The sequence below is a fragment of the Oryctolagus cuniculus genome, chromosome 5 (assembly GCF_964237555.1).
Source record: "Oryctolagus cuniculus chromosome 5, mOryCun1.1, whole genome shotgun sequence".
NCBI lineage: Eukaryota > Metazoa > Chordata > Mammalia > Lagomorpha > Leporidae > Oryctolagus > Oryctolagus cuniculus.
Genome location: NC_091436.1, coordinates 36,837,736 through 36,859,315, shown reverse-complemented (window position 1 = coordinate 36,859,315; position 21,580 = coordinate 36,837,736).

The following is a 21,580-nucleotide window of genomic DNA, read 5'->3' as shown; positions in this document are numbered from 1 at the left end:
ATTTGCAAATGCTCTATTGTTGTAGATTTCTAGTTTATTCCTTCACAGTCTGAGAAGATACATGGTAGTGTGGGGAGCAATCCGGACTGGACTGAGTTACTGGAATTAAGACTTATTCTATGCATCTGCTCTCCCACAATATGGCGCTGGGAGAGAAGTAAACAGCTTCCGCACAGCTGCCTCCAGTTCAACCAATAAACTGTAGGACTTGCTCCTGATTGGAGAGCAGCGTACTCGGCGTGTGGGCAGCCGAGTTGGGATTGGCGGAGGAGGACTATAAAGGAGGAGAGAGACGGCATGCACCAGGAACATCTAAGGGGAACATCTAAGGGAACCTGTGCAGCCCCCCAGAAAGCCGGCCGGCGGTGTGCCGCTCCCCTGCGGAAGTGGGGAATGTGGCCAGGGGGAACTGCCCTTCCACGGAGGTGGAAGGGATAGTAGCCAACCCGGGAAGAACCAGCAGCAAACCCGGGGAGGGCCGAGCAGACGAAAGAACAGCGCAGGGTCCTGTGTCGTTCCTCCACGAAGAGGGGGAGCGACATAATGGTGCCGTGACTCGGATATGAAGCCTAGGCAGGGCTTAGTGTCGTTCCTCCACGAAGAGGGGGAGCGACAGGTAGGACTTTAATCTTTTTTTAAGTTTACTGAGATTTGATTTGTGGCCTAATATATGGTCTATCTCAGAGAATTTTCCATGTGCTGATGAGAAGAATGTATATTCTGTAGCTGTTGGGTGAAACATTCTGTAAATGTCTGTTAGGTACATTTGCTCCCTTGTATCTTTGTTAATTTTCTGACTAGATGATCTGTCCACTGGTGAAGCTGTTATGTTGAAGTCATCCTCTATATTGTATTGGAGTCTATCTCTCCCTTTAGATTTAATAGTATTTGCTGAATTTAGCTGGGTGATCTTCTGTTGGGTACATATATATTTATGAATGTTGCATCTTCTTGTGTAATTGATACTTTTATCAATATATAGTTTCCATCTTTGTCTCTTTTTATAGTTTTGATTTAAAGTCTGTTTTTATCTAAGTAATCCTGCTTGTTTTTGGCTTCCATTAGCCTCATATATCTTTATCTAGCCCTTTACTTTCAGTCTATATGGATCTTTGTTTGTGAAGTGATTTTCTTGCAGGCAGCATGTGATTGGGTCTTGGTTTTATGTTATTCAGCCAGTCTAAGTCTTTTGGCTGCAGAATTTAATCCATTTACATTCAAGGTTAGTTTCCACAGATAAGAACTAACACCTGATATTTTGTAGATTGGTTACTAATTGTGTTTGCTTTGTTAATGAATTTTGGTAGTATAATGTGTTTATATGATATTTACTTCTTTTTTTTAACTTTTATTTAATGAATATAAATTTCCAAAGTACGGCTTATGGATTACAATGGCTTCCCCCCCATAACGTCCCTCCCACCCGCAACCCTCCCCTTTCCCATTCCCTCTCCCCTTCCATTCACATGAGGATTCATTTTCAATTCTCTTTATATACAGAAGATCAGTTTAGCATACATTAAGTAAAGATTTCAACAGTTTGCTCCCACACAGAAACATAAAGTGAAAAATAATAGATGATTTTTTAAATGACGATGAAATCAGATCAGACCTATTGTCATGTTTAATCTCAGCGAGAGTCAAGTTGGGAATTGATAATTTCTTCTTTTTTTTTTTTTAACAGAAGATCAGTTTAGTATACATTAAGTAAAGATTTCAACAGTTTGCACCCCCATAGAAACATAAAGTGAAATATACTGTTTGAGTACTCATTATAGCATTAAGCCTCAATGTACAGCACATTAAGAACAGAGATCCTACACGAGGAGTAAGTGCACAGTGACTCCTGTTGTTGACTTTACAAATTGACACTCCTGTTTATGGCATCAGTAACCTCCCTATGCACCAGTCATGAGTTTCCAAGGCTATGGAAGCCCCTTGAGTTCTCCGACTCTTATCTTGTTTAGACAAGGTCATAGTCAAAGTGCTCTCCTCCCTTCAGAGAAAGGTACCTCCTTCCTTGAAGACCTGTTCTTTCCACTGGGATCTCACTCCCAGAGATCTTTCATTTAGTGTTTTTTTTTTTTTGCCAGAGTGTCTTGGCTTTCCATGCCTGAAATACTCTCATGGGCTTTTCAGCCAGATCCAAATGCCTTTAGGGCTGATTCTGAGGCCAGAGTGCTGTTTAGGACACCCGCCATTCTATGAGTCTGCTGAGTATCTCGCTTCCCATGTTGGATCACTCTCCCCTTTATTTATTCTATCGGTTAGTATTAGCAGGTACTAGACTTGTTTATGTGCTCCCTTTGACTCTTAGTCCTTTCATTATGATCAATTGTGAACAGAAATTGATCACTTGGACTAGTGAGATGGCATTGGTACATGCCACCTTGTAAGTTTCCCTTCATAGTTTCTTGAAAGGCTGATTTGGTGGTGATGAATTCTCTTAATTTTTTCCTCTCTGAGAAATACCTTATTTCTCCCTCATTTCTAAAGAATAGGTTCACTGGATATAAATTCTTGTGCAGAGGCTGGTGCTGCGGCTCACTTGGCTAATCCTCTGCCTGTGGCGCCGGCACCCCGGGTTCTAGTCCCGGTTGGGGCACCGGTTCTGTCCCGGATGCTCCTCTTCCAGTCCAGCTCTCTGCTGTGGCCCGGGAAGGCAGTGGAGGATGGCCAAGGTCTTTGGGCCCTGCACCCGCATGGGAGACCAGGAGGAAGCACCTGGCTCCTGGCTTCAGATCAGTGCAGTGCGCTGGCCGTGGCTGCCATTTCGGGGGTGAACCAATGGAAAAGGAAGACCTTTCTCTCTGTCTCTCTCTCTCACTGTCTAACTCTGCCTGTCAAAAAATAAAAAATAAAAATAAAATTAAAAAGGGCTTTAAAAAAATTCTTGTGCAGAATTTTTTTTTCTTTTAAGGCTTTGAATATACATTACAGTCTATTTTGGCCTGTACAATTTCTGCTGGAAGTTTGCTGCTAATGATTTCCCTTTATATGTAACTTGATGATTTTCTCTTAGTGTGTTTGGGATTCTCTCCTTGTCCTTAATTTTTTTCCTATTTTTTTTTTCACAGGCAGAGTGGACAGTGAGAGAGAGAGAGAGACAGAGAGAAAGGTCTTCCTTTGCCGTTGGTTCACTCTCTAATGGCCGCTGCGCTGCGGCCGGCGCGCCGCGCTGATCCGATGGCAGGAGCCAGGAGCCAGGTGCTTTTCCTGGTCTCCCATGGGGTGCAGGGCCCAAGCACCTGGGCCATCCTCCACTGCACTCCCGGGCCACAGCAGAGAACTGGCCTGGAAGAGGGGCAACCGGGACAGAATCCGGTGCCCTGACCGGGACTAGAACCCGGTGTGCCGGCGCCGATAGGCGGAGGATTAGCCTAGTGAGCCGTCCTTGTCCTTAATTTTTGACAATCTGACAACAACATGCCTTGGAGAAAATCTGTTTAGGTTGAGTCTGCTTGAGGTACTTTGAGCTTCCTGTACCTGATGTCCAAAGTCTCTTTCAAGATTTGGAGAGTTTTCAACAGAATGAAGGACAAAAACCATATGGTCATCTCAATAGATGTATGTGGAAAAGGCTTTTGATAAGATTCAATATCTCTTCACGATTAAACTCCACAAATTAGGAATAGAAGGAGCACCTCTCAAAATTACAAATACTATATAGGACAGTCCAGCAGTCAATACTGAATGGGGAAAACCTGGAAGCAGATCTGGAACACAACAAGGACGTCCACTTTCACCACTCTTATTCAACATAGTGTTAGAAATGTTAGCAACAGCAATTAGGGAGCAGAAATAAATAAAGGGCATAAAAATTGGAAAGAAGGAAATCAAAATGTCCACGTTTGTAGATGACATGATGCTGTACATGGAGAAACTTTAGCATTCCACCAGAAAGCTGTGAGAACTGATGAACCAATTCTGTAAAGCTGAGGTTACTAAATAAACATACAAAAAAGCAGTAACTTTTCTTTATGCTAATTATGAACTCACCAAAAGAGCAGTTAAGGAAGAAATTCCATTCACAATAGCTACCAAAAAATATCAAATATTTAAGAATAAGTTAAACCAAAGAAGTGAAAACATTCTATAATGAAAATTATAAAACATTGATAAAAGAAATCATCAAGGACAGAACTAGATGGAAAGATATTCCTTGCTAATGGATTGGAAGAATATCATTAAAATGTCTATACTACTTAGAGCAATCTATAGATTCAGTGCAATCCATATCGAAATACCAATGACATTCTTTATAGAATTAGGAAAAAAAATCCTAAAATTCATATGAACTCACAGAAGATCCTGAATAACCAAAACTATCTTGAGCAAAAACCTAGCTGGAGGGGCTGGCGCTGTGGCGCAGTGAGTAAAACCTCCACCTGGGGTGCTGGCATCCCATATGGGTGTTGATTGGAGTCTGGGCTGCTCCACTTCTGATCCAGCTCCCTGCTAATGGCCTGGGAAAGCAGTGGAAGATGATCTAAATGTTTGGGCCCCTGCACTGACATGGGGGACCCAGAGGAAGCTCCTGGCCCACTCAGGCCAAGTGGCTATTTGTGGAGTGAACCAGTAGATGGAAGATCTCTCTCTCTCTCTCTCAATTTATCCCTATCTCTGTCTGTAACTCTGCCTCTCAGATAAATAATAAATCTTAAAAGAAATAGAAGAAAGCCCAGCAAAAACCATCACACTTCTTGAGTTCAAAGCATATTACAAAGTTATGGAAATTTAAACAGCATGGCACTGGCATAAAAACAGACACATAGCTTAATGGAATGGAATAAAAGGCTTATAACTTAATCACATAGATACAGAAAACTGTGTTTTGACAAAAGTGCCCAGACCATACATTGGATAAAGAATAATCACTTCAATTTGTGCTGACAAAACATAGGTGTAGAAGAATGAAATTAGATCCCTACTTTCTACCATACATGAAAATCAGCCCAAGATAGATCAAAGACTTAAATTTAGGACCTCAGATTATGAAGTTGCTAGAAGAAATCATAGGGGAAAGACACAGAGGCATTGGTGTAGGTATTGACTTCTTGGAAAAGACCTCCAAAACACAAGCAACAAAAGCAAAACTAGACAACCAGGATTTACCTCAAACTCAGGAGCTTCTGTACAGCAAAGGATATAATCAATAGCTTGAAGAGACAGAAGTCAGAGTGAGAAAAATATTTGTAAGCTACTTATCCAACAAAGGATTAATATCCAGAATATATCAACAATATAAACTCAATAATAATAAAAAAACAACAAATCCAGTAAAGAAATGGGCAAAGGATGACAATATACATTTCTGAAAAGAAGAAATACAATTAACAAATAAATTAAAATAATGTTCAATATCACAAGCCATCAGGGAAATGCAAGTCAAAACACAATGAAATATCACCTCACCCCTGTCAGAATGGCTATTGTCGAAAAGCAGAGTGTAGGGAATGCTAGGGAGGATGTGGAGAAAGGGAAATTCTGATACAATATTGGTGGGAATGAAAATTAGTGCAGCCACTGTGAAAAACAGTATGGAAATTTCTTTTAAAACTAGAAATAGACTAGCCTTGATCCAGCAATTCCACTGCTGGCAATATCCCCAAAAGACATGAACACATTGTATCGAAGACATACCTGCACCACGAAGTTTATAACAGCACGGTTCACAGTATCCAAAATACGGAATCAACCATTATCATATAAATGGATAAAGAAAGTATGGTGCATGCATGGAATATTATTCAGCTATAGAAAATAATGAAATTCTACTATTTGCATAAAAATGGATGCAAATGGAAGATATGCTGAGTGAAATAAGCTGGACATATAATGATAAATATCACATATTCTCCCTTAAATTTGGAAACTAAAATTTAAGAAAATCAAAAAACAAAAATAAGAAAGAAATGCTGCTGTGTTTCATTATTGCTGCAGATGTAGTTTTTTTCAAACTTTGCTTTATGCTTTATTCAAACAAATGGCTAAGAATGATGTCCTATTACAGTTTTATTGATCTGAGATTATTTTAAAATTTACTATAGATGAATGAAATGGGCATTTTTTTTGTTTGATTAGTGTTATAGCCCTTTCCTATATTCCACTGACCTAGGGTCTATACTTGTTGATCTCTTTATTCAGTGGAGCAGTAAGCCCTGACTGTATTATTAATTAGAAATATATTACACCAAAAACTAAAAAAGAAAAAAAGGAAAGAAAGTAGGGAGAAAGAAAGGAAGCAGGAAGAAAGATGGAAACAGGAAGGTATCATTTTATTCTTACAATTATATCTATGAACTACATTGAATCTGTCCTTTTTGTATTAGTATCACATTCACATGAGAATTGATAAGAATCATGTTGTAATTATCATGCATTTTCTGTGATTGTGAGAATCTAATGTATTAATAAATTCCTTAGAAAAAGAAAATTTTTACAAAAGTAAGAAAAAAAGAGAGAAAGGGAAGAGAAAGGGATGGGAAAGGAAGGGAGGGAAGGAAAGGAAATTATCTTAAGTGGAGCAAGGAGAGCCTACCTCCATCTAGTGGTCAGTGTATTGTACTATCACCATTATCATCAAATCAAAATACTGTGTGAATTTCATTGTCTTAATGGTAGTGAAAAATGACACTAACCATAACTCTGCTGCTACTTTCTAAAGTCTGTTAACAAGTAAATAATCATATTTTGAAATATATCGTTTGAATACATTTTCAAAATTCCATGGAGCTATTTCTCTATCAAAATAAATAAATAAATAAAAGTTAGGAATTCTGCCTAAAAATGTAATTTTGTGGCTCATCTAGGAACTTCACTTGCATTTTTTACAGAAAGTATGTTAAAAGTCTTGCTTTTTATTTTCCTATTGTGCATTTCATTTTGAAATCTACATGTAAAAATAATATTCATTAAAAAAAACACAAGTACTGAAGATTAATGACACTGTTTGGTCTGTCTTTAATAAGATGTAAAATATTGATTGCTATACAAAATAGACTAATTGGCCGGCACCATGGCTCAATAGGCTAATCCTCCGCCTGCGGTGCCGACACCCCAGGTTCTAGTCCCGGTTGGAGAGCCAGATTCTGTCCCAGTTGCTCCTCTTCCAGTCCAGCTCTCTGCTATGGCCCGGGAGGGCAGTGGAGGATGGCCCAAGTGTTTGGGCCCTGCACCTGCATGGGAGACCGGGAGGAAGCACCTGGCTCCTGGCTTCGGATCAGCGCAGTGTGCAGGCCGCAGCGGCCTTTGGGGGGTGAACCAACGGAAAAAGGAAGACCGTTCTTTCTGTCTCTCTCTCTCACTGTCCACTCTGCCTGTCAAAAAAAACAAAACAAACAAAAAAAAAAAAAACAAAAAAAAAAAAACAAACTAATTTCTCATGGTACTTTCCCTTTGTAAAATACTATTTTCCTTTGTAAAGCCTGCTATTCTTCATAATGACTTCCTTTTTTTTTTCTTTTCTTGGAAGCCTGTTAGGGATAGGAGAGAGAGAGACATTAAGATCTTTCATCTGGAGGTTCAATCCACAAATGCCCACAACAGCTGGGGCTGACCCAAACCAAAGCCAGTAGTCTGGCTGTTACCCTGGGGATCAACGCTCCAGCCAACACGGGATGCCTCCAAGAATGTGTGTGAGCAGAAAACTGGGTCAGAAGCAGATAGCCAGGACCTGAAACAGACGCTCAGATATGGGGTGGGGCATCCCAAGGATCTTATAGGACTGCACGGAGCACTTTCCTCACTGATCCACTCTCAATTTCTAAGAATATACCTATTCAACCTGGGCATTTATGAGTGTAGTAGGTGCTGCTGCTGATTAGTAGGAATGATAGGAAGAGGAGACATTTAAATCACATCAATGTAGATGCAAATTGAACATCAGGCCGCTGAGTTCCATGATACACTTTTATCTCTCATCCGCTGATAAACCTATAGAGGCCCATCTCTCCACCTTCTGTTTACAATTATTCCAAATGCCTTCTGACAAAAATGATGGTTTCCTTAGAAAGAAACTAAAGTTTTTTACTTTCCATAAAGAAAAAGAACTTGAAGTTTAGATGTCTGTTACAGAAATCCCTGGCCTGCATTCAGAACACAGGAGGGAAATGTGGCTTCTGTACATCAATATCTTACATTCTGACTTCATATGAAAACCTGAAAATCTCACCAGCAGAAAAATGTTGGGCCCATTAGGTGAAGTTATTTCTTATCTGAACAGTGGATTTAATGTGAAAGCAACTTCAAACAGAGATCTACTCAGAACAGGAAGAGATAAAAGTTGGTTTTGTTTTTGATGAGGCCAATTATATCATACTTAAAATAGAATATAGTTTTATTTATCTATGGTAAAGAGGACCTTTTTAACATCCATATAAAAATTTCAAAACATTGAGAATGATGACAGTATCCTGACTTCACTTTTATTAGCAATAAAATTAGATGATCTCACATGAATGATTCCAGTTTAAGTTTGGTTCTTTTAAAAATCATGATTTTGGATATCTCCCCCTTGGCCTTCTCAGATCTTTGGCCAATTTTCCCTTGGCCTTGATCACTAGGAGGAACAAATAGGAGATTAATCACAGCATAATAAGATTGGAGTCTTGCCTAATGTTAGCAGAGTTAAGAGAACTATATATTTTACAAAGAGGTAACCTGGTATGGCTTGCTGACAGACCAGTTAGTATTGGTTTGTTACATGGAGTCAAGGCTGTCATATACAGACAGCACAAAGTTTTTGCATATCATGGGAGAAACTGTTAATTCCATAGGTTAAACTTGACTTGATATACTTAGTTTGAATAGTTAGAAGATTTCTGAACCACTGGGACAGGTGTCAAATGATATCAGATTGTGGCCACTGACTTCCATTTGAACTTCCTACATTCAGAAAATTAAAAAATTGGCAGATTTATTGGGAGAAAAATGGCTAGGTATAATCAGAATATTCTTACAAAAAACAACTCCCAAAAGGACAGATATAAATCATATTGGACTAAAAGAAAAGAAGGAAGTAAATATATTGCAGAAAAATAATACAGAATCTAGAGCAGCTAAGCATTCTCTGGGGAAAAAATTTTTACCCTAATCTCTTTGCCAGATTTATTTCTCCTCCTTTCCCCTTTGCCTGGAGAGGTAGCTCATCTCCACTGATGGCCTCCCAGAAAATCTTGCCTCCTTGTACTTACAACTTTGTGTACCTCTTCACCTTGAAGCTGGAATTTTCCTATGACTTATTTGGAAACACTGGAACACAAAGAAATGATTCTACGTAATATCTGAGCAGTTTGCAAGTCCTGTCTTATTCTCCTGCAGTGCTCTCTGTGAGACTTGAGCCTTTACAAGAGAATATTCCAGTTTACAAGGCTCAGAACACAATACACAATATGAAAATCACATGGAACAGAAGACTTCCCAGCCAAGCCTGGCCTGAATTTCTAATCCATAACATTGTAGGATATAATCAAGTGGTTACTTTATGTCAGTAATTGTAGGGGTTGCTATTAAACAGCATTGAAAACAGAAAATCAGCTTACATCTACTCACCACTTCAGTCTCAATATGGCTTTCACATTCTGGGAAGTGTTTTCTGACCCCATAGTCTGGGTTAGATGTTATTTCTAGGTATTGTCTTATCCTAGCTATTTATACATTGTGTTAGAATTGTCTTATTGTTGCCTGAGCTTGGTTAGGGCAAAGATCAAGTATGAATTGATCTGTACTTCAAAACCAACAATGCCTGGAATCTATCATAGGCAATAAACAAGACTCACTAAATCAACGAGTGTTTCTTATGCCAGTAGACATTGATCTCTCATTCTGTTAGAAACACACTCCTTGCAGATGTACAATTTGGGACATGCTCAAGACTGACTTGCCCCAAATGGTAGAGTTAGAAATGTGCCAGGGGATTCCAATTCAATCCCATCAAGGTGGCATGTACCAATGCCATCTCACTAGTCCAAGTGATCAATTTCAGTTCACAATTGATCACACTGATAGGTCTAAGAGTCAAAGGGATCACACAAACAAGACTAGTGTCTGCTAATACTAACTGATAGAATAAAAAAAGGAGAGAACAATCCAACATGGGAAGCGGGATACACAGCAGACTCATAGAATGGCAGATGTCCTAAACAGCACTCTGGCCTCAGAATCAGCCCTTAAGGCATTCGGATCTGGCTGAAGAGCCCATGAGAATATTGTAGGCATAGAAAGCCAAGACACTCTGGAAAAGAAAAAAAAAAACCTAAATGAAAGATCTCTGCGAGTGAGATTCCAGTAGAAAGAATGGGCCATCAAAGAAGGAGGTACCTTTCTCTGAAGGGAGGAGAGAACTTCTACTTTGACTATGACCTTGTCTGAATAAGATTGAAGTCAGCGAACTCAAAAGGCTTCCATAGCCTTGGAAACTCATGACAAGAGCCTAGGGAGATTACTGACGCCATAAACAAGAGTGTCAATTTGTTAAGTCAACAACAGGAGTCACTGTGCACTTACTCCTCATGTAGGATCTCTGTCCTTAATGTGTTGTCCAATATGAATTAATGCTATAACTATTACTCAAACAGTATTTTACACTTTATGTTCTGTGTGGGTGCAAACTGTTGAAATTTTTCCTTAATATATACTAAGTTGATCTTCTGTATATAAAGATAATTGAAAATGAATCTTGATGTGAATGGAATGGGAGAGGTAGCGGGAGTTGGGAGGGTTGTGGGTGGGAAGGAAGTTTTGGGGGAAGGGAAGCCATTGTAATCCATAAGCTGTACTTAGTAAATTTATATTTACTAAATAAAAGCTAAAAAAAAAAAGAAACACTCCTTGCTGATCGCTGATCATACCATTTGACAATGAGCTTCCATTGAAAGAAGTCATATAGAATGTATTTTAGTAAGGTGTAGGAGCAACACACATTGCACAAGCCACTCAGGCACTCAATCACTAAAGCACAAAAGGCATTGAAAATAAATACATTTAGTGGAAATGTATTTTTCAAATATTCACTTAACTGTATGTTTTGGGTTTTGAGCAGAGTTGAATAATCTTGGATCAGTGCTGATCTTATAACTTTATGGATAAAAAGAATTTAAGACTGTGAAATCTTATAAAAAAAAAATAAGATTTCACAGTCTTAAATTCTTTTTATCCATAAAGTTGAAATCTTATGATCTGTTTCCTAAATGAAGAAAAATGCTCTCTTGTATCCTATAAATAAGACATCTGTGAACTGGCAAATGCTAGGACAAACAAGTTCATTTTTGCAACAGTAAAACTGTCAAGAACAGGTTTAAACTGAAAATATACAGCTAGGAAAGTTTTACAAGATGCAGATGTCATGTAAGGCAGTGAGTTGAGCCAAATGACCCAAAAGATGTAATGGGTAAAGATTTTTACAAAATGAATAAAAGATCAGAGAAAATAAAATACACACACACACACACAATAGCTAGACCTCACTCATGTCACTTGGGTTCCCAGAATCACCTGGAAAGCAGAATATGCCTCCACAAGCATCTCACATTCATTGAAGAACCACCAAGGAGGACAGAGGTACTCCCAGACTGTCTCAGATATGAGCTTTGGTCAGTCTTCTAAGCTGTTGTTTATGATTTCTTGTAATCTATCTCATCTCTCTGCTATGACCTTGAGTCTGAAGAGCTACTCTGGAATAAATGTTTTATTGCTTCTGCCACATGTAGAAGCCCCTATACATTACTTTCTCTGTGACATTCATTAGGGAATGAAATCTCATTTTACTGTCATCCAGTTTAGAGCTCAATTTTTCCTACAACATATTCTTCACCAAAAATTTCCTATGTAAGTAAGGTGCTGAATGAGAGTATTGGACCAATATGACTTATTACATTTTTACTGATATATTTAAAATGTAATATATTTTATTTCAATGGTATAATTTACTTCTCTATTTCTTTTTATAGTTTTAATTGTCCACTTCATATTAAATTGTTTAAATATTATCCAAGAGTACAGATAAGAAGGAAAGCCCCTCCCTGTCAATGTCACTGTTCTGTTTTCCTAAGTGAAAAAATTGAGATACAAGGGAGATTTCCCACCAACTAGACTGCATACATTATGAAAGTATCTTATAATGCGTTGACACCTTTATGTCCCATAGTTTTGGTGTCTCTCTGTACTTAAAATTCCATTTTCATTTGTTGAATTCTTTATTTAGTGTCGCTCCCCCTCTTCGTGGAGGAGCGACACTAAACCCTGCGCTGTTCTTTCGTCTGCTCGGCCCTCCCCGGGTTTGCTGCTGGTTCTTCCCGGGTTGGCTACTATCCCTTCCACCTCCGTGGAAGGGCAGTTACCCTGGCCACATTCCCCACTTCCGCAGGGGAGCGGCACACCGCCAGCCGGCTCTCTCGGGGGCTGCACAGGTGTTCCTTCAGCTAGATGTTCCCCTTAGATGTTCCTGGTGCATGCCGTCTCTCTCCTCCTTTATAGTCCTCCTCCGCCAATCCTAACTCGGCTGCCCACACGCCGAGTACGCTGCTCTCCTCCAATCAGGAGCAAGTCCTACAGTTTATTGGCTGAACTGGAGGCAGCTGTGCAGAAGCTGTTTACTTCTCTCCCAGCGCCATATTGTGGGAGAGCAGATGCATAGAATAAGTCTTAATTCCAGTAACTCAGTCCAGTCCGGGCTGCTCCCCACAATTTAGCAGAGTCATTAAACCTTTGACTATAATGTAAATTTAAAATTCTGTTATCTCAAAAATAATAAATAAAATATTAAGGTAAAAAGATTGCAACTGATCTTAGACACCATATGGTTAAAATTCCTCATTTTAAAGGAGAGTCCTAGAAGGTTTAACTGAATTGATCAGATTTACATTGCTAGTGGCCGAAAAGGAATTATCTGCTAATATGTCTTATGCATTCATTTAAGAGTTCACCTATTTTTCAATGAGATCTAGATATTCAAAGTCCTGAACCAAAAAGAAAGTAAAATTTTCTTGAAGAGGGGACATAATGCTTTATAAATTCTGTGTCCAAAACAAGTAAGAATTATTATTGGAGATAGAATACTTCTCAAAGATTTGATTTACCTTTCAGTGATAGAGAAATAAACAAATAATAGCAGCCAGTATGTTTTTCCCAATCAAATACATAATGCTTACTTCTCCCAAAGTGAACCTGGAATAAAATTATTTGAGAGGACTGAAATAAGAGAGAGTTCATTTTCTTTCAGTGAAAAAATAGGAACAAAGAAGCATTGTTTTGGATAACAAGAGAAATGTGAGGGTACTTCCAAAGGTTCGCCGAAAAATGAAGTTAAATGATAAGTTCATTGTGATGAAAAAATATTTTTAAATCTAAACATAGGTTTACATAATACATATTTTCCATGAGCTTTTGGAAGACCCATTGCATGTAAAATTCCAAAGTTTTGTTTAAACACCATTTTCCATAAACTGTTTGAAGTGTTCTGTCTGAAGAAAAAGGGCTGAAATCAAAAAAGATAAGGAAAAGAAAAGTATAAGAGCTTTCTTAAGGAACCAGATGCATAATTATCTGGGTATAGTTATGATGAAGAGAATTTTGCAGTCTTACTTAGCATATTTCTTCAGTTTTATTTTACCACTCATGCCTCCCTCATTCACTTTAAGAAATACCTTTATGATGCCAACAGATTGCTTGCGTAAGGCATGAAATTAATTCTAAAAAGTGTTTCATCAGTTTCTCATGCCTCAAGCCATCAATAATTCTTTTTCAACATTGTTTTGTCTTCGTGTCCTGACTTTATCACATATGTGTTGGCCTTTTGAACTCAGATATCAAACCAAAAGGCATCCAGAAGATCCCCCAGCAAAGGAATTAGATATGTCCATGGACAACACAAATGCTTCCTACACTTGAGCCAACACTGGATTCTTGTGCACTCCGTTGTCCAACCACCCATTAAGATGTTCTTATTGAGAGCAAAGAAACTGTCCAGAAAACAGACCTTCAAATGAAAAGTTATCCTGTGACGCTTGATTTCCTTCTCAGAGATAAAGTAAGAAAAGAGAAAGAAATTCATGTATTTCTGCAGCTTATCACTGGTTGGTAATTTAAGGGCTCTTCTTCATAGGGTCAAAATGCCACACTAAAATCTACTCCAAAGTTCACGACAATAAACCTTTGCTATTCCATAGAAGTGAGAATGCTGCCAAAGAGCGATTACCAAAACCAAATCCAGAACCTGGGATTGAAAATACTGGAATCCAAAGGACCCTGGATGATGAAAGCTTTTTCCAAATATGGAAATAGAGCAAAGATTTTACAAGTTCCAGAATCAAGGATCAATTCATTTATGCTGAGAAGGAATGGTAAGCATCTAAATTACTTCACCTGTGCTTTCCTTACTGTCAGAATATTAGTGAAGGTAGCCATGAGGATAGTTAACACAACTTTCATATTTTTTCTGGAAACCTCATCCACTTATCAAAATAATCAGAAACATCACAAAATCTTATGTCAACAAGTTACCAATTTGTTTTCTATATGAAATGACTTCCAAGAGTTAATGGAAAAAAGAAAGTAACAGATAAATCTATTTTAGGAGAAAAAGATCTTGAAATCCCTTTCAAACAAGGGATCTTCAAAAAGTTTATGGAAAATACATTTTATGAAAATTACTATGCACGGGTTTCAAGAATTTTTGGTACCAAAGTATACTTATCTTTTTGCTTTTATTTTGTTATTTGAAAAACAGAGCAACAGAGACAATGAGATTTTTCATTCACTGATTCCCCAAATGCCTGCAAGAGCTGAGGCTGGACCAGGCCAAAGCCAGGAACCAGGAACTCTCTGGGGATCTTCTACATGGGTAGCATAAACCCAAATAATTGATCCATCATCTGTTGCCTCCCACAGTGCATGTTAGCATAGGAAGCAGAGACAGCATTGCATCCCAGGTACCCTGATATGGGATAGGGATGTCCCATGTAGTGACTTGATCAATTACACCACAGTGGGCACCCCCCAAATATACTTATCTTTTAATTCCACTTTTCCAGAAACGTTTGAAGTACTCTCCTATTTAAGAAATTCAGAAAATTATATTTGGATGAACATCTCTCTATATAACTGAGTATAGTTACATGGAGATAAGTTTACAAATGAATTGCAAAGGAACTATACATAAGCTTATATATGTGTATATATATATATATATATATATATATGCTTGTGTAAAAGTTCTTCATTTTTTAAAATTTGAATAAAGACCAGTTGGGTTTTCAAATTGAGGAGTGAAAAAAAATCTTTGAAAAACATAATGGAAGCCCTAGATTTACTTTTTATTAATGACTATTTTTTTAATTTCATTGATGGCTGGTGTGTAACATTTGTTCCCACGTTAGGCACATTTTCCACTGGGTAAATTCTTAAAGAGATGAATTATACTGACCCAGTTGTGGTTCTTGAGATAATTTTATGGTTTCACTTTATGACAGTAAATAAAAGTGGTATGAGGAGTGAAATATATTGAGGATACCCTACATCCTACAGGCCGGGAACTGTACTTGCTTTTGTTTTGTTTTGTGTTCACAATGTCCTATCTAGATTCTATATTGTATTTAACTTCTGTTTGGCCTTCACTACTTTGGTCAACTTACTCCTTTTTTGTGCCCTGGGGTTTCAAGATGTTGTCTGAAAGCTACATTAGAGACTGGCTTCTTCTATTATTTTTGGATGATTTCATTTCTTGTGCTCTTTATTTCTTTCTACTCTTGGCTTTCCTAAGCAATCTGTCCTCTTCAACCTGAAGAATTTTTCCTAGCATTTATTGTAGTGAAGATACGCTGAAGATGAATTCTCTCAGGATCGACCTTTTTATATTGGGGGGGGGGCAGCTTTAACAGGATGCTGGTTTTTTTTTAGTCCTTCAAAGTTGTTATTCTTATCCATGTATAGATAAGGAATTTAAGGCTCAGAGAACAAGAAAATGAATAGGTTTTTAAGAGTTTGGAGGGATAAAATTTATGTCTTTAAAATATTTTTCCTCAAACAGAAATTCCTATCACATAACTCACAAATCTGTTTGTAATCTCTCCTCTACTTAATGCAATAATTGTATTATGTATCTCTTACTGATTTACTCAGCAAGTATTCATGGATTACCTAATAAGTGTTGAGTACTCTTTCAGGCACTTGGGATATAGAAGTAAACTAAACATGGAGCTTATTTTTTTTTACTTTTATTTTTTAAAAATAGTTATTTTTTCTCTTGAAAGAGTTAGAGAGAGAGAGAGAGAAATGTAGAGAGAGAGAGAAAGAGGCTTTCCATTTGCTAGTTCACTCCCCAGTTGTCCACAACAGCCAGGACTGGGCCAGGCGGAAGCCAGGAGCTTCATCCAGATCTCCCATATGGTTGCAGGGGCCCAGGGACTTGGACCATCTTCTATTGCCTAAGCACATTAACAGGGAGCTGGATAGGAGGTGGAGCAGCTGGGACTTGAACTGGTGCTCATATGGGATGCCAGTACTGCAGACAGTGGCTTAATCCACTGTGCCACAGCACCACCAGTGAGGGCTGACATCATGGTAAGAACATAAAGGAAGATATTATGAAGGAGATAGACTGGAAGAATTGGTTAGATATTGACCAACAGAGAGGAAAAGCAAACTATTTTCAGCAGAGAGAATAACAACAACAACAAAAGAAAACAGAAGAGATAAATAAAAATAAATATGACATTTGAAGGTCTCTAAGAAGATGAATATGGTGAGTTTGTATTGTTCTATAGGCCAGAGAAAGTCATGACAAACTAAATTTCTTTTAAAAATTATATTTTATCTCCTTGGTGCTTCTTCTTGTGTTTAAATGGAATGAATAATATTATATCCTCTATTTCAATACTTCTAGGAGAAGGGCTATCAGAGATAGTTCTCATTCTAATATCTTTATATTCAAGTCTCTATGTTAAATAATCTATATTTAGGATGTTTCCCATTTAAAGTTGATTTTTCTTTACCAATCTAAATTAATTCTGATCTTAATACATCAAATTGCATAACATAAAAGGAAAAATAATTGTCAACCAAATGATTGTTTTGTCTCTAACTAAACCACTAGAATGAATATTTCAGTGAGCTGATTCATTTAGCTACCAAATATACCAATCAACAGAGTTGAAAAAAAAGTATCTGTGTAAAAACAGTGAGTCAAATACATAATTAGCATTTTTCATTTTGCCAACTGTCAAGCTAGAAGCTATTTTCACTTCCATAAGTGTGACCTTTAAATTCTCAGGTTTTTTTGGACTTCGAACACATCAAAAACCCCATTAGTATTCTGCAAAGAACAAATAATAATCACAAAAAGTGTCTGTTCTGTGGTAAAACAAATTCCTGACAGGTTCCTCCCTAAATAAAAATAAATGGAATAACTCCCATAAAATTTATGTGGTTCACACAGGAATGGTTGGACTACACTGAGACCTCAAAAATGTCTAGCTAAAAGCACAATAACTACAGGGGGAGAAACTCCCTATTCAATCTCCATCAAAAGTGTAGTGGGAAGCTTATCACTGGAACCTCTGAAAAACACACTGGGCAAAGCACTGAACAGTAAAAATAAAAATCACATGACCTAAATGAAAGATCTCTGTGAGTGAGAACCCAGTGGAAAAAATGGGCCATCAAAGAAGAAGGTAGCTTTCTCTGAAGGGAGGAGAGAACTTCCACTTTGATTATGGCCTTGTCTAAATAAGATCGGAGTTGGCAAACTCAAGAGGCTTCCAAAGCCTTGGCAGCTCATGAAAAGAGCCTCGGGTGATTACTGACTCCATAAATAAAAGTGTCAATTGTTAAATCAACAACAGGAGTCACTGCACTTACTCCCCATGTAGGATCTCTGTCCTTAATGTGTTGTACTATGTGAAGTAACGGTATAACTAGTACTCAAACAGTACTTTATACTTTGTGTGTCTGTGTGGGTGCAAACTGTTGAAATCTTTACTTAGTATATACTAAGTTGATCTTGCATATATAAAGATAATTTAAGATGAATTTTAATGAAGAATGGGATGGGAGAGGGAGTAGGAGATGGGATGGTTTGTGGGTGGGAGGGTGGTTATGGGGGGAAAACCCACTATAATCCAAAAGCTGTGCTTTGGAAATTTATATTTATTAAATAAAAGTTTAAAAATAAAAAAAAATAAAAATTACACATAATGCAAGGGCTGAGCAAAACCCCACTTTATCTACACATATGAAGGTTGTCAAAGTGTCATGTAATACTTGCATATTTATTTGCTATCTACAGGAGTTTCTTCAGTTCTGCACGACATAGGCATGTCTTGCCTATGTTTTTGGCTCAGCATCTCTGACCTATCAGATTATTAACCATCATTGGAACGACAACAAAATGATAAATTGTTCATTTGTAGAACCTACACCAAGTCCCAGGATTGCAATGATGTACTCAATACTGGTGAGAGAATCCTATGATTATTTCCTATCCTAGTTACTGGAGGACAAAGGTTCTATGTTAGTGAGAGGATTGTCTGGGACAGGCTGCTTTCTATGATCTTAGAAAAGCAGAAAGTTCATTAGAATGCCCAGGGAGTAAATTCATAACTTCTTTTTTCACCAACTTCAATCGATTCATGTCATGAAATGTAAAATTAAATAGCCATTTAAGAAACTAGTGCAGGGGCAGGCACTTGGTCCAACAGTTAAGAATATGGATCTTCTATATATAAAGATAATTGAAAATGAATCTTGATGTGAATGGGATGGGAGAGGGAGCAGGAGACGGGATGGTTGTGGGTGGGAGGGAGGTTATGGGGGGAAAAAGCCACTATAATCCAAAAGTTGTACTTTGGAAATTTATATATATTAAATAAAAGTTAAAAAAAAAAAAAAAGATGTCTGTGTTCCACAATGGAGTGCCTGGGTTCAATACCCTCCACCCCACCCCGGCTCCGGACTCCAACTTCCTGCTGATGCACACCTTGGGAGGCATTAGTTGATAGCCTAAGTTCTTGGGTCCTTATCACCCATGTAGGAGACCTGATTAAGTTCCTGGCTCTTGGCTTTGGCCTCAGCCCAGCCCCAGACAGCATGGGCATTTTGGGAAGTGGACCAGTAGCTGGAAGCTCTACCTGTTTCTTTCCTCAGTCTTCCTTCTTTCCTTCCTTCCTTCCTTCCTTCCTTCCTTCCTTCCTTCCTTCCTTCCTTCCTTCCTTCTTCTCTCTTTCTTTTTTTTCTTTCTTTCTCTCTCTTCTTTTTTGTTTTAAAGATTTATTTATTTATTTGAAAGAGTTACAGAGAGAGAGAGAGAGAGAGAGAGAGGTCTTTCATCTGCTGATTCACTCCCCAATTGGCTGCAACAGTTGGAGCTGTGCCGATCTGAAGCCAGGAGGCAGGAGCTTCTTCTGGGTCTCCCACGTGGGTGCAGAGGCCCAAGGACTTGGGCCATCTTCTACTGCTTCCCCAGGCCATAGCAGAGAGCTGGATTGGAACTGGAGCAGCCAGGTCTCAAACCGATGCCCATATGGGATGTCAGTGCTTCAGGCCAGGGCGTTTACCTGCTGTGCCACAGCACTGGCCCCTCTTTCTTTCTTCTTCTTTTTTTAAAGATTTATTTACTTATTTGAGAGGCAGAGGTACAGATAAAGAGAGGGAGAGGGAGATAGAAAAGTCTTCCATCCCTTTGTTTACTGCCCAAATGGCTGCAATGGCTGGAGCTGGGCTGCTCTGAAGCCTGGAGACAGGAGCTTCCTTTGGGTCTCCTACATGGGTGCAGGGGCCCAAGCAAGCACCTGGGCCATCTTCCACTTCTTTTCCAGGCCACCAGCAGGGAGCTGGATGGGAAGTAGAGCAGCTGATACATGAACCGGCACCCATATGGGATGCTGGTGCCATAAGAGTAGGCCTAACCTACTAAACCACAGCACTGGCCCCATCTGCCTTTCAAATAAATAAATTTTTTAAAATGTTTAAGTTTATGAAGAAGTTTAAAACTTAAAAGGTATTTTTATTAAAAGGAACTAGTGCAAGAATAACTAATAGCATTAAGACATCCAATTGGTACTTAAATTTGCATAATTGTTATGACTAAATTTAGCTATAAAATGATTAAAATTACAATCTACTATGCAAGTAAAAATAGCTTTGAAGATGAGACAATAGGATAAATGTGTTATAAAGATGCTATATTTGAACAGTGACCTTGTGCTTAAAAATAGAAGATAATGTTTTATGCTGTTGGAATTATTTAATGTAGAAACTTCTACTCACCCTGAATTTTTCTGCCAGTCAAATGATAGTTCCAAAGAAATGTATAAGCAAAACATATTTCTAACAGAAGCTCCTTTAACTTATTTCTGTTATCTTTCAATTTATCTCTCCTTATGGTCTTTGAAGATGAACTATCTCTTTTTATACTTGTGCCCTAGATTCCTTGTCAGATCATTTTTATACTTCAATGACCATATGACATGCAATGCCTAAGGAGCTGAAAATTCAGGATCTTCTTTATTTGCTGCTTCTATTTGCCATACATAAAAATAGCGCAGAAAAATAGAGCTGAATTAAGCATGATGAAAGAAACACATTAGCATACAAATATGCTAGCAAATCAGTATTTCATACAGAACTAGTTAAGGCTTCCAATAACCTTCATAAAACCAATAACAGTTTATTGGCCACAATTTGCATAATCAGGGACCTATAAATATATAAATCACTTAAAATAATTCTGCAAAGGACTATGGTATATTCAATTTATCACAATAGTGCCATGGATTCATTCCTATAACTGGAATGACAGGCAGATTGTTTTACTCCTTATCAATTGCATAAGTCAACATAGCTTTTATTTTTTTTTTTCTGTTTAATCTTTTTTTTTTTTAATCTTTTATTTAATGAATATAAATTTCCAAAGTACGATTCATGGGTTACAATGGCTTCCCCCCCCCCCTACCGTCCCTCCCACCCACAACCCTCCCCTTTCCCACTCCCTCTCCCCTTCCATTCACATCAAGATTCATTTTCGATTATCTTAATATACAGAAGATCAGCTTAGTATACCTTAAGTAAGGATTTCAACAGCTTGTTCCCACACAGAAACATAAAGTGAAAAATAATAGATGATTTTTTTTTAAATCATGATGAAATCAGATCAGACCTATTGTCATGTTTAATCCCAGTGAGAGTCAAGTTGGGAATTGATAATTTCTTTTTTTTCTTTTTTTTTTTTTTTACAGAAGATCAGTTTAGTGTACATCAAATAAAGATTTCAATCGTTTGCACCCCCATAGAAACACAAAGTGAAATATACTGTTTGAGTACTCGTTATAGCATTAAGCCTCAGTGTACAGCACATTAAGGACAGAGATCCTACATGAGGAGTAAGTGCACAGTGACTCCTGTTGTTGACTTTACAAATTGACACTCCTGTTTATGGCATCAATAATCTCCCTATGTACTAGTCATGAGTTTCCAAGGCTATAGAAAGCCTTAAAAACAGAATGGGTGAAGCAGAAGAGAGAATATCGGACTTAGAAGATAGAGCACAGGAAAACATACAGTCAAACCAAAGAAAAGAAGAGGAAATTAG